Source organism: Palaemon carinicauda, chromosome 26 (assembly GCF_036898095.1).
Source record: "Palaemon carinicauda isolate YSFRI2023 chromosome 26, ASM3689809v2, whole genome shotgun sequence".
Lineage (NCBI taxonomy): Eukaryota > Metazoa > Arthropoda > Malacostraca > Decapoda > Palaemonidae > Palaemon > Palaemon carinicauda.
In genome coordinates, this window is record NC_090750.1 from 19164023 (window position 1) to 19179022 (window position 15000).

Sequence of the window (15000 nt, forward strand, 5' to 3'; positions counted from 1 at the left end):
CCGTGGGTGTACTACAATGGAGAACTAGTTCAGAAGGAGCAGAGCAGGTGATAAAAGTGTGGATGATTAAAAGCTGTCGTTGACTAAACATTGATGGGCAACATCAACAAGGAGGGAGGAATTGGTGAGGAAATCTGCACCTATGAGAGGCAGTGTAACGTCAACAATAATGAAATTCCACCGGTACTGGGTGCCCTCAACGACAGTGTCCGTGTCTCATAACCATGGATGGGGAAAGCAGATCCTTTGGTGGCCACCAGAGAAACATCAACACTTGAAATGATCGAGTTTTGGTGTCTACCGTAGCCACCATGAAACACGCCTGAAGAGGGAACGTGGTAGAGAAAAAAAGATAGATACCAGTATCTACCAGAACATGCATATTAGTGCATGCAAAAAGAATATTAGATAATGATGACACCTCCTTTACAGGCCCTGGCAAATTAACTCGAATGCAGTAATAATAATAATAAAAAAAAACTTATTAAAACTATTGACAAGATCTTTTATAACATTTATGCAGCTGATGCATCCATTACTTTTATTAAAATCGTTATTAAAGAGGGTGTCCTTCCATAATACCATTATTATTATTATTATTATTATTATTATTATTATTATTATTATTATTATTATTATTATTATTATTATTATTTTACGGTACGTGAAATATAGTTTTCTCTTGAATAGTATTAATGAAGAACTTTCATACTGTGATGAATTTGAGTTCCATTCATAGCTTATCCTTTTCATATTTTTGTTTGTCTATCACCGACTCTTCGATTCTCCCCCGGGGATGGGAATTCAACTCCGATATGGTCCACCAAAATCATTTATGAATAATATTTCTCGTGGATTCTGTATCTTTTATTGAATTCCCAAACAAGGCCGGATATGTTTCTTAAAGAGCCTCGGGGTGACTGGTTTTCGAGTCATTATGAGGGATTGGGTTTTCCCCATTTGATATTTTCCCTGTCTCTAGTTGACAGGTGCCCTATTCCTGTCATACGACAGAAATGAAGAGCTGTAAACCCATGGGAGAGTCTGTCTCTCACCGTCAATTTTTTATTATTTCTATATTGAGAAAGGTACTGTGGAAAAATTTCCTGTCAACTAGATTGATTGAAATATTCTAGTACACAGGAAATTTTTTACAGTACCTTTCAGAGTTTTTTCAAGTTTTAATGGTGGTATAAGACAAATCATGCTGTAAGTTTATTCCTCTTTTTTCTTTTTGTATGAATAAAATATGGCAACAAAAAGGATTTACAATGCCTGCAAATGGTATTTGAAATATGCAAAGTTGCGGCATGAATGTAATTAGCCCAATGTCTTTGTGTCATGAAATTTCTTAGCAGCATTATGACATCGTCGCTCATCAAGCTATGAGGTAGGAAAAAAAAACTATATGAAATAAGTAAATTGATAGATAGTTATATAGGTACAAGGAAAGATCCGTAAAATACATTACAAAATATACTTCTAGGATAAAAGGGATCAGGGACAAAGATTAGTTCTTAAAACTTAGTTACTTTGATATTTTATGAATATCGTTGCTCACTCACAGGAAAACGAAAGTTTTTTGTTCAACTATTGGGAATCAAGTAGGTCATCTAGAGAGAGAGAGAGAGAGAGAGAGAGAGATTTGATTCATTTGTTTAGAATTATCTTTTATTATATTATTTTAGATGGCCTATCCACTATTCTTCATTTACGTTTTTTCTAAAAAGAAGAATCGACTTTGAAACGTTTCCTTAGGAGAAGTTACCTTTTTTCAACTCCAGAAGAAATCCATAAAAAAGGAAAAAGAAATATAAGTTTTCAGTTATCATATAATATATTTCCGAAATTATAAAGAAAGAAAAAAAATAATTCGAAATAGTGCAGAAGAACAAGTAACGTGGAATAAATATGGAAGAGAAAAATCTAGCACGGCGTCTTAATCCGTTATCTCCATAGGGGCCACAAGCAAAATATAGTTGGGATCAGAGTCAATACAGATAGGATCTGTTCAACTCAGGCGGTGGGGGCGGAGCTAATGATGTGACGACATTGGAGGTGCTCTGCCGATTTTCTCTATTGAATTAACATAGGGGTCTTCAGTTTTCATATATCTAATCCCTTGCATTGCATGTTAGATCCATTTTTTGAAAAGAATTTACATGCATGATGTTTGTCTCATACCCAGAAGGTCATCTATTCACCAAACACTGTTTTATTTCAGAGAAATAACAATTTTAATAGAGATAATTAGTATATTATTTCGATGTTTTTGCTATTCATTTGCTTACCTATATGCTAGTGTGTTTTCTTTTCTTTAAGTTCATTTTTTAAAGCAGGAAAACTTCGTTCGTCTCTCTCTCTCTCTCTCTCTCTCTCTCTCTCTCTCTCTCTCAGGTAATATTTTCATAATTATAGATAATTGTTAAATAGAGCTTTAAAATCTTTCGCTTTTTTAATGTCATTAACAAATATTTTTTGACAAAACGTCTTTACTTGAATAAATATTTTTTTTGAAAAAACGTCTTTAATTGAACAAATATATTTGACAGAATATCTTGGCTTGAACAAATATTTTTGACAAAATGATTTTACTTAAATATTTTTTGACAAAATGTCTTTACTTGAACAAATAATTTTTGACAGAACGACTTTACTTGAACGATTTTTTTTGACAAAACGTCTTTATTGAACAAATATTTTTTGACAAAAAAGTTCTTTCAAAAGATGTTCCTTTAAATTTTCTGTTAGTATCCGTTTTGTGCTGGTCTCTCGTTTTTTTATTTTTTTCATTTATAAGATTTTTATCTAAATCGCGGATTCTGAAAAAAATACTAATTTTAGCAAAGGTTTCTTTACTTAAGCATATGAGGTGCATATGCAACAACAAATACTTCTCTATTTTCTTTTGTGTTTTTAAAAGAAATTCTATTCAAATGTATTGGGTTTATACCATAATGCTTCCATATTCTCATAGTAGAAGGTCTTAGGTCATGAACAATAGCAGCAATGAATGGATTGTACAGCTGTACTCTTCAAGCATTTAGGAGGAACTCCACGTATTAAAGACTTTACCTCATCTTCAAAATCCTCTTATGGGAAATAGAGGGAACAAACCCGGATATGTTTTACATTACTTTCGTCCTGGTATCTGCAGCGAATTACCTAGCCTTTCTATGTTGAATTGTCTCGAGGAAACTTGAAATATCTTAAGCATCTACATTTTGAGTTAGCTCTGACATTGTTGCAACCAAAAACAGCACAATAAGAAGGCATCTTTCATAAATAATGTGCATTTAGGTTGAAAGATTTAGCTCATTAAAATGAAAGTGCATGGTTTTAGGTGGCAGTCTGGCCACACTGAACGCCCTTGAAGTTGCATAAGGGGCGGAGATATGTTTAAAGTCCACCTCGTGAACAGACCCTATCTGTATTGACTCTGGCTGGGATATCACCTAATGCCAAGGGCCTCATCACCACCTTATAAGAAAATCCCTCAGGATTTCAGTTGGAATCCTATCACAATTCTATGATAAGATTAAGGGAAAAAACGTTTCCCTTGCTTACACAAATAGCAAACTTAACGTAAGGCCAATTTGGTAACGCCCGTAAATGCCGAACGCCAGACTGGGGTTCGTCCTGCTCAGACTCTTTAGTTCCTTTGGTCGCTTCATCCTAACCATCCTTGTGAGCTGAGGATGAGGGGTTTGCGGGAGCCTCTAGGTCTATCTGCTGAGTCATCAACAGTCAATGCCTGGCCCTCCTTGGTCCTACCTCGGGTAGAGAGAGGGCCTGCCTGATGATCATATGTATAAATGGTCAGTTTTTAGGGCACTGTCCTGCTTGATAGGGCAATGTCACTGTCCTTTGCCTCTGTCATACATGCCCAGCCTTTAAACCTTTTAAATGTGGTTAACATTCTTTCCTTCTCAAAATATCAATAAATCTTCTAGAATTTAACAGATGTAGATTGAGTTTCTGGCTTGACTCGAAATAGTGGTTAGAGCAGGACCCATACAGTCACTGTATGAGTCCCGGGTGAGAGGGAGGACTGCTTTTTGTAACAAATTTGTCTCGTAATATGTTTGGCTGTTACAAAGTTCTAATCTTCTTGTTGACTTTTATTACAATACCTGTTTTTATAAGAGGAACAGTCAAAGTCATGGAAATTGCGATGAAAGTTCGAAAAGAAGACTAGTTTAAGTTCTGTTATGCAGAAAACAGGGGACAACACTTGTGAAAGGTGAAATTGATCCTCGGTAAGCTGAAGCCAGGAGAATGCCTTTGTACTGGCGAAGGGCGGTGGTTTCAGGAGTGTGGCGTTGATGGTAGATTCAGTGTCAGAGGGTGGCAACATGAAACAGGAAGGCCCAGTAGTTAGCGGGAAGGCGAGATGAAGCTGAACACTCTGATGGTCACTAATGTATGAGCCGGCAGTTGAGTGATAACTGAGAGGTGAGGTCAATGCAACTAGACTTTATCAAACAGACATCGGGCTTCAATACTAACAGTTACAAGCAAGAACGTCACCAAAATTTAAACAAAATTAGCCTCGAACTACTATCAAGTTTATACAAGTTGGTTTATTAAGAGACCAGGGAAGAGTGAGTGATAAGATAACAATCAAAACCATTACAGTGTACGGGCGTATATGAAACACATGTGGTACACACTTCCCCCTAAAAAAGGGCATACATGTGAAAAAGGGTGTCATGTTCTTCAGAGGTGTTCTGTAGGCGGGTTACCTTGAAGGAGTTATGCAGGTTATTGGCAATCAATTGACACCGAGTGTTTTTTTCCACACGTCAATCAATAATTCTTCAATTGTACGACAGCTCTGGAGAGAAGGGCCTGTGTAAAAGGGCTTTGCTGGTGTCGCTGTGCAGGAAAACAAGTGTTCCCGAGTGAAAATCTAGTGGTATATGTTGCTTAGCAAGGGACTTGTAAGTTTGTAAGTCTGGCGGCATGGAGTCAATCTTCCCACAAGGTGACAAAGGCGCTGGAGATTGTCGGAGGAGGTTTTCAAAAGGTAAAAACTGGGTAGGGACGACCAACGGGTCACCATACACCATTTCAGCTGCCGAGACATCCAGTGCATATTTAGGAGTAGTCCTTAGTCCCAGAAGGACCAAAGAAAGTTGGGTAAACCAGTTGAATTCCTTGCCACGGGACATCAATGCTGCCTTGTGGGTGTATCGAAAACGTTCAACCATTCTGTCGGCAGCAGGGTGGTAGGCGGTTGTCTGATGTAAGGTGATTCTTAGGAGGTTTGCTAATGATGTCCACAATTGAGAGGTGAACGTGGTACCCTCGTCACAAGTAATATGCCCACGGATACCGAATCTCGCCATCCATCCTGAGAGTAAGGAAGATGAGCATGAGGCGAACGTTGCAGTTTCCATAGGAATGACTTCAGACCAACAAGCTGAGCAGTCGATGATGGTAAACAGGTAACGATATCCTTGTGATGTGGGTAGGGACCCTACTACATTGAAATGAATGTCGGCAAACCAAGCATGAGATTGCGGAAAGGTTCCCACTCCTGAATGTGTGTGTTGATGCACTCATGAAGTTTGGCATGGAGTACAGGTGCATAAACAATCCTTAACATTCTTAGCAATGCCATGCCATATGAACTTTGTTTTCAGTATCTCTGCAGTAGATCAGCACGAGAGATGTGAAAGGCCATGAATGAAGTCAAACACCTGTCAGCGTATGGGAGCAGGTATCCAAGATTTAAGTCTACCATTACTGACGTCACAGAGGATGGTGGCAAGGGAGAGGGACGTCTTCCCAACGGAGTGATGTGCAGGATGTCTTACATGGTTATTACCCTGGGTCCTTTCATTGGGTTTCTGCCAAGGTGTTGTAATCCAATCCTAGGTGAATGGCGATCAATGTGTTTCTTGACAGGGCATTGGCAACAAGATTCATTTTCCCTGTGACGTGTTGAAGGGTTCAATTGTCTTCAGCCAGGGCAGAGAGATGTCAGCTTTGAAGGCTGACAAGGGGCGAACTGTCGGGTGAAGGTAGGCCCTAGAGGCCTGTGGTGATTCATGCGAATAACGAAGAGCGTACCTTCCCGGAAGTGGTGAAAGTGACAGACAGCTAAGTGAACTGCCAGTAATTCGCGGTTGAAGTAATAGTAGCCAGATTCTGTCTTGGACAGTTTTCTACCAAAGAAAGCCAATAGGTGGGGCACGCTGTTGACCACCTGCTTAAGTATTGTACCAATAGCGGTGTCACCGGCATTAGTGGAGAGAAGGAGAGGTGCATGTGGCAAAGGAAAAGGAAGAACGGTAGCGGTTGATAGAGCATTCTTTACGTTGTAGAAGGCCCCTTCTTGAAGGGGAGCCCACTTCAGGTCTTTTGGCTTACCCTTAAGGGAGGCAAGAGGTGCAGCAATAGCTGGCGGAAAAAAAGTGGTAATAGTTAATCATGGACTAAGAATTTTTTTTAATGCTTTGATGCGGTCAAGGGTGTAGGGAAGTTCTGAATGACTGCTACCTTCTTAGTGAGAGGGTGTACTCCTTCAAGAGTAATGCTGTGCCCAAATAACTTCCACATCCCAACATAACAAATCCATGAACATTTCACTACTATGTGAGTAAAATTGTTGCCAGAATGTTGTTCACAAACAAAAAAATCGACAGGCCAAAGCTGAAAGTAAGGAGGAAAATCCAAAGGATAGAAGGTTCACCGCATATGCTTCTTGAGCTATAAACTATAGATTAAAACTTCGTTTTCAACTGAAGCTGATTAACAATTTATCATACATAATAGATAAATAAAGACCTACTTATGAAGTAATCTTCATCTTTTAAGTCGATTATGGTCTTTCCTCAGGTTTACCACATCTCAAAGCATGAAACTTATGTAGGAGATTATTTTCTTCTGTTGGTTTGCCTTCGCAGAATTTAAAGTTGAATTGGAAGTTCTAAGTTTCTTCGAACTTATTCCAGATATACAATATACAAGCACACATACACAAACACACACACACACATATATATATATATATATATATATATATATATATATATATATGAATATATATATAAATATATATATATATATACATATATATATATATATATTTGTATGAATATATATATATATAGATATATATATATATATATATATATATATATATATATATATATATATATATATATATATATCTATATATATATATATATATATATATATATATATATATATATATATATATATATATATATATACGTATACATATATATATATATATATATATATATATATATATATATATATATATATATATATATATATACGTATATATATGCATATATATACATATAATACATACACACATATATATATATATATATATATATATATATATATATATATATATAAATATATATATATAACGGATTTTGAGCGAAGCGAAAAATCTAATTTTGGGTGAGATGGCCATGTTGTCCTGATGGAAGTTCCTATAGGGTAGCTTCCTAGGGTATATTACAACTACGGCGATATTCCCACGAGAATTTACCTTAAGGTACCAGAATTCTAACTCCTGGAGTGAGTATCCCTCGTGAAAGGGATATCGCGACATATCAGAGGACGTATTCTTGACACGCCACATGGCAATCTGCATCCCGAACAGAGATTTCGTCTCGCAGGGGGCAGTTGGCAAGAAACGAATTCGGGAAAGAAAAAGGGGGAGCCGCTCCCAAGGCTCCCTATCTCCCGATTCGTAAGCGTGCCTGGCGCCAGTCCTGGCGCTATCTGTATTCCTTGTAGCGTACACGAGGTGCTACAGATACTGTATGTAGGGAGGGGTCCTACAGCCCTTTCTTAGAAAGGCAAGGGCGGGTCCATCAGGACGACATGGCCATCTCACCCAAAAATAGATTTTTCGCTTCGCTCAAAATCCGTTTTTTGGGCTCATGCCATGTCGTCCTGATGGAAGTATACCAGAGCATTACTGTATCTGTGGATTCTCAGAACGTGCCGTACTCCCCGGATGTAATTTTTTTCCTGGTCGACTAGACCTAGAGACCTAAGATGTTACCGTTATACATCTTTTCAACTAACTATAAACCATGTTAGAGCTTCCTGCCCCCTACAGGGAAGAGTCCTACTAGACTCTGGAAAAGTCTCGAAGAGTACATATACCTATGTATGAATACCAGGCAAGCTAATATAGTGGTCTCGCCCAATATTAAGTGAAGCATAGTTTGTAAAGAACCACTGCGTCAATATGAAATATCGACCAGTTCTCCACACAATACTTGTATTGGACAAAGGTTTATATCCGCATAGGAGGAAACTAGTAAAACCGCCATCGTCCCCTTATGGGACGGGGTCCTCCTGTTAAGGGAAAGCATAAACCAATGCAACATAGCTTGCATAAAGGAACAATTCTATCAGAATTATCCCAGATAAGGTACATAGAATGAATGCTCAATTATACCAATAAATTGACACAGGTGAAGGAGACGCAAGGTTCTCAAGAACAAGTTAATTGACAGACAATAAACAGACAGGTTAACCACAATTATATATATATATAAGAAGAGGATAACCCAAAACTTTAAGCATAAGTATGATAGTAAACAGAACTGTTTATCTGAAAGAAAACACATTAAATGCCACTTTTAAGATACCGAGGTATCAAAGTCATAAAAGTCTGTATTACAAATCAATGACATTAGCGTTAGAAACGCTCGGCACACATGTCTGCACTTATGCTAGGTTCACCTTTGGAAATGGAACAGTCTACATGGGCAACTCAGTGCCCTCACTTAGTTTGTAGTACGGTATGTAACTACACACTCACCCTGGAATTAATCGTCCCAATTAAGACCACTGTTCCTCGCAGAGTTAAAGAGTAGGGTTAACGACGCGACCCACTGCTACCCCAGATCTCTTTAGTTCCTCTACTTGCTTCGCATAGTGGCGAAAGAACACTCAGGAAGACTTCCAGCCAGTGTATGAACGGAGATGTTCAAAATCCATACAATTAAAGAAATTTAAGGATGAGGCAACTTTCCTCGGATCGTGACCTGCGGGTGTACTGTCAGGATCCGCTCTGCGAATAAAATATGTGATTTTCGCTCTGAGTTGATTCAGAGATAAATTTGAGCCTGATGTTTCTCCCCTGAATAGTTGACCACCCTTGAAGTCTGAAGTTCTATGAAGATAGACCTTTAGGCATTCTACTGGACATAGAGATGCATCTGCTTTCAGAGGGCAGATTCTCCAGGGACCCCACCTGTTGGTGGGTAACTCATTCTTGGCGAGAAACGTAGGATCCGGAAACAGGTTCAATTCTCCCCCATCCAGGAACTGAACACGACCTGCCTCTCTCGAGAGGGCTACAATCTCACTAACCCTGGCCCCGGACGCGAGTGCAAATAGGAAAATAACTTTTTGTGTCAAATCCTTTAACGCACATTCTTCATTGCACAACAGAGAAGCGAAATGAAGAACTTTGTCTAAAGACCATGAAATGGCCTTTGGAGGTGCTGAAGGTCTGAGCCTAGCGCAGGCTTTCGGAACTTTATTAAAGAACTCGTTACCTAGGTCGACCTGGAAGGCATATAGAATGGGTCTTGTCAAAGCAGACTTACACGTTGAAATCGTGTTAGCTGCCAATCCTTGACCATGGAGGTGGATGAAGAAAGATAAGCAGAAGTCTGTCGAGATCTCATGCGGATTCTTCGCCTTGACAAACGCCACCCATTTTCTCCAAGATGACTCATATTGCCTTCTAGTAGATTTGCACTTATTTTCCTCTAGGAAGTCTATGCTGGCTTTCGAAATCCCAAAACGCTTTCTCACCGCTAGGGAGAGAAAATCATGAGCTGCAGGGTCCGGGTTTTCTGTAATGAAGCGCAGACAGTCGACTTCTGGACTCGCTTGGTCAGAACTGGATCTGGTAGCGGTACAAACTTCAGCTGTAGTTCCAATGCCAGGGGGAACCACACGCTGTTCGGCCACTTGTGGGCTACTATTGCCGCTACCCCTTTGAAGGATCTCAGTTTGTTGAGGACCCTCAACAGAAGGTTGTGAGGAGGGAACAGATAAATCCTGGACCCTCTGTTCCAGTTGAGGGACATCACGTCCACTGCTTCCGCTAAGGGGTCCTCGTACTGGGACACGTACAGGGGCAACTTCTTGTTGTCTTTCGTCGCAAAGAGGTCTATCTGCAGTTCTGGGACTTGATTCAGAATGAAGGAGAATGATCCTGCGTCTAAGGACCATTCCAACTCTATCGGTGTGAACCTGGATAGAGCGTCCACTGTCACATTGCGGACTCCTTGAAGGTGAACTGCCGACAGGTACCACTTCTTCTTTTCCGCCAATCGGAAGATGGCCAACATCACCAGGTTGAGAGGTGGTGACCTCGATCCTTGTTGATTCAAGCCTCTCACAACTACCTCGCTGTCCATCACCAACCTTATGTGGATCGAGTGACGCGGGGAAACTTTCTTTAAGGTAAGGAGCACTGCCATAGCTTCTAGAAAGTTTATGTGAAAGGTCTTGAATAGCTTGGACCAAGTTCCCTGGACTTTTTTCCGATGAGAGTGACCTCCCCATCCCTCCTTCGAGGCGTCTGAGTGAATCGTCACCGACGGGGGAGGTGGCTGAAGAAGAACCGACTTCTTTAGAAGTCTGGCTTGGGACCAAGGCCTGAGAAGAGTACGTAGCCGAAGCGGAACTGGTTTTCTCAGATCTCTTCGCATGATTGATGCAAAACTTCTCCAAACTCCGGTTGCATCCTTTAGCTGTGCTCTTAGCACTGGGTCTGTCACCGAAGCAAACTGGAGAGAGCTCAGTACCCTCTCTTGTTCGCGTCTTGATATCCTTTCGGAATCTAGAAGTCTCTTGACAGAACCCGCTATCTCCTTACTTTTCTTCGCCGGGATGGAGAAACGGTGTGACAAAAGGTCCCAGTGGATTCCAAGCCACTGGAACTTTTGAGATGGAGAAAGTCGAGACTTTTATCTGTTGATCTTGAAACCTAGGTACTGTAGGAACTAGATCACTTGACTGGAAGCTTGCAAGCATTCTGTCTCGGATGCTGCCCACACCAACCAGTCGTCCAGGTAGTCTACTACCTGAATTCCCTTTAGGCGTAATTGTTTGAGAGCTCCACTCGCAAGCTTCGTAAAAATCCTTGGGGCTATGTTTAGCCCGAATGGCATGGCTCTGAAGGCGTATAGTCTTCGTTGTAGCCTGAACCCTAGGTAGGGGGAGAGTCGACGGTTGATTGGAATGTGCCAATAGGCGTCTGACAAGTCTATAGAGACGGAATATGCCCTCTTGGGCAGTAAGGTCCTTATGTGTTGCAGTGTTAGCATCTTGAATTTGTAATACACTATGAACTTGTTGAGTGGCGACAAGTCCAGAATGACTCTGAGCTTTTCCGAGTCTTTCTTGGGAACACAAAAAAGCCTCCCTTGGAATTTGATGGACTTCACCTTTCGGATCACATTTTTCTCCAACAGTTCTTGAACGTATTCCTCCAGAACGGGGGTGGAGTGTTGGAAAACCCGAAGGCCCGGGGGTGGAGTGCTGTACCAGCTCCAGCCCAGTCCATTCTTGAGTAGGCTGTGGGCCCAGGGATCGAAGGTCCACCGATCCCGAAATTTCAGAAGTCTCCCTCCTACCGGTATCATCCCGCTTGGACTGCCGTCCCGAGGTCTTGCCTCCCTGACCACGACCACCCCTGAATCCCCTTCCCCTTGAGGGGCGCCCAGACAAGCCTCTGGCTGCCCCTCTAGGCTTTGCTCGAAAGGAAGTAGACTGCCCTTCGAACGATGGGGTGAATGCCGTGGACTGTGTCGACACGGCCTGGGGTACCCACTGAAAAGTGGTCGGGGTTTGTGCCACGATCTGGGGCACTGGAGGCAATGGCAATTGCAGTTGCTGTTGCTGTCTAAAAGGCTTGGCTGGCCAAGACGGTAGACTAGTCCTCATAGTCTTCCTCTTTGGTTGAGGACCTTCATCCGGGGAAGACTTTCTTTTGATAGCCAGGCCCCACTTTTGGAGAAGGTTTCTATTCTCCAAGGCGGCCTTATCAACTACTTCTTTGACCAAATCGGTAGGGAAAAGGTCTTTGCCCCAAATGTTGGAGGAGATTAGTTTCCTTGGCTCGTGCCTCACCGTAGCCGAGGTGAACACGAACTCCCTACAAGCTCTCCTCGCCTTGACAAGGCCATAAAGGTCCTTTGTCACTGTGGCCAGATGAGTCTTGGCCACCACCATGAACATTTCATGGACCTTGGGGTCACTTGCCATCGTCTCAAGAGTAGTCTGAAGAGACATTGAGGCAGCCAGTCTTTCTTTTGTCTCGAACTCTCTCTGCAAGAGAAAGTCAGACAGCTTAGGGAGGTCCTCGCCGAACTGACGTCCGGCGATATCAGCCTCCAACTTCCCAACTGAGAACGTAAGATGGACGTCCATCCAGTCTTTGTGGTCCATAGGTAGGGCCAGCGACAAGGGTTTACACTCTTTCAGGGAGGGGCAAGGCTTGTCGGCCTCGACTGCTTTTAGTACAGCCGCAAACCCTTTCTGTAAAAAGGGGAAGGCTCTAGCAGGAGAGGACACAAAGGAAGGGAGCTTCTTGCTCAAAGAAGCTACTTTTGAGTTAGAGAAGCCCCTCTCTTTCAACGAGGATGAAAGCAGAGCTTGAGCCTTAGTATGGTCCATCACTATGACCTCCTTCGGCTCTGTCTCCTCCTTTGAAGCTGGTTCCTTCCTCAGCCGGACATAACAGTCCGGATATGATGCCTTGCTGGGCCAGAATTCCACCTCCTCTAGGGGAACTGAGCCCAGCTTATCCGAGATGACGATCTTTCCAGTCGTCATTGGCATGTGCTCAGCATACCTCCATGGGTTAGCATCTGAGCACAAGGGAAGGTCTTTCACATTGAGCCTTTTCTGGGGCCCATGTGATTCTGCAAGGCACTGCATCCGCCGTTCCATAGCAGCCGCCTTCTCCTGATTCTCCTTCTGCATTTGTTGGATCATTCCAACAATCGAAGAGAGGGCCTGTCCCAGCTCTACTGGGAGACCGGCCGATGTTGAGGGAATAGGCTCCGGAATCTGAACCGGAGTAGCCGACACCTCGTCGACCTCTTCCTCTACGACGTCCGGGGCTGGAACTTAATCCTGGCCTTCTGCCAGGAGGTCTTCTTCCAAACGCTCGTCCACGTCAGACATCCTGTCATCTAACTGGATGTCTTGCATCGCGACCGCGACTTCAGCATCCACCTGGATCTGACCTTGGGGGATCTCCTCTTGAGGCTGGGGAATCACTGCATTAGCTGATGCCTTAGGGAAAAGATACGCCCTCATCTTCTCACTTGGAAGATAAGGGCCAGAGGTGTTCTTTTGGAAGCCCCTTACCCAGGTACGAAGCTTCTCCCTTGCTATATCCCTTGATTCCGTCGTCCTAGGGGAATCAAAGGCCTCAGTAATCAGGTTAGTGCACACAATACATACCTGAGGGTCCCAATACTGGAGATCATCCTTGGAGACAGCGCATGCTGCATGTCTCCTACAAAACTCATGGCCGCAGAGGTTCTTGCTGCGGACGTTGCAGAAAACATTTCCGCACTTCGGAGGGTCCCCCTGTAAAGAGAAGAAATTTCCATGAGTATCAAGTGAACTATGTATCACTGGATATGCATAGTATAGCATAACAATTCATAAAGGAAAGACACACACTTGTGTTTCCCTCACAACCCATTGTTGCAGCCTTCCAGATAATAAAATCAAATGGTTAATCTCTTCTAGAGTAACCAATGCAAGGTTTCCAAAGGAAACAGGTGGAGCTCACACCTAAGCAATGATTTCAAAATCCTGGATAATAGACAGGAAAGAACTCACTTTCCTATCTGTAGGGCAACAGCAAAGGACTGTGCGAGAAAACACAAAAGTGTTAGAACACACAGTGCTGTACCAAAACCAATACCATAGTTTTCTTCTTACTGTATATGTTATACTGAAGAATACTAGTACAGTATAGGAGGATACGTGCCGGCCGGCACTTGCCGGCCGGCACACACCATAACTAGCTTTAAAGTATACTACTTAACAGCTATAAGGCGGCAGAACTCTGGTTCAAGTGCATGTGCCGGCTGGCAGCAACTGCCGGCCGGCAACAGCCAATGTCGGCCGGCAATGGCTGCCGGCCGGCAACTACACAAGGTAGTACCCAGCTGCCGGCCACACTCTTGGTGACCTGCAGACAAGGGCTGACATTAGCCGGCCGGCAAAGGTACAGGACCGATGCCAGCCGGCAGCAAAAGAACCAGAGGACTACACCTGCCCGGCTGCCGGCCTATTAGGCCGGCAGCCAGGTCGGGTACAGCACTAGAAGAAAAATAGAATGGATGCCGGGATAAGAGTGTACACTACCTCCAAGCCCGGCAATCCGAAAGAGTGCATATAAGGAAGGGGAAAATCTAATTCAGGCTTCCTGACCAATGCCGTCTGGCTCTACAGGCAGGCATGGATGAGGGACCAAGGGAGGTCCGGGCAGCACTCAAAATATAAGACCCTTGCCGGTCGGTAGCTCTGCCGGCCGGCAAGGGGCTGAGTCAATTCCACATCCTAACCTATACTAGGTCCAGATGTAGAACGACGTACAGTACTGTAATGGCTAGGCCATTACGGAGATAGAGGGGGAAGGGACAAAGAGGGTCCTACCAACCTTGCTTTAGTGACGGATCACCTGCAGCCAAGAAACTTATCTTAGCCTAAGGGAGATCCAAGGGGGAAGGCCAGCAATACTTGCCAGCTCCCAGAGCACCAAAGCAAGGAAGGTGTTGCTACTCCCAGGGAAAGAAACTTATCCTCCCCCGAGAACAGCAACAAGGACTAGTCTGGTAGATCACAAAAGAAGGAATCATATCCACAGAAACCTTCGGTAGTGACCTAAGGAGGCTAAGCCACCTTTGTCTGTGTCAGGCCAGCGAGGGAGACTCTACCCCAAGTCAG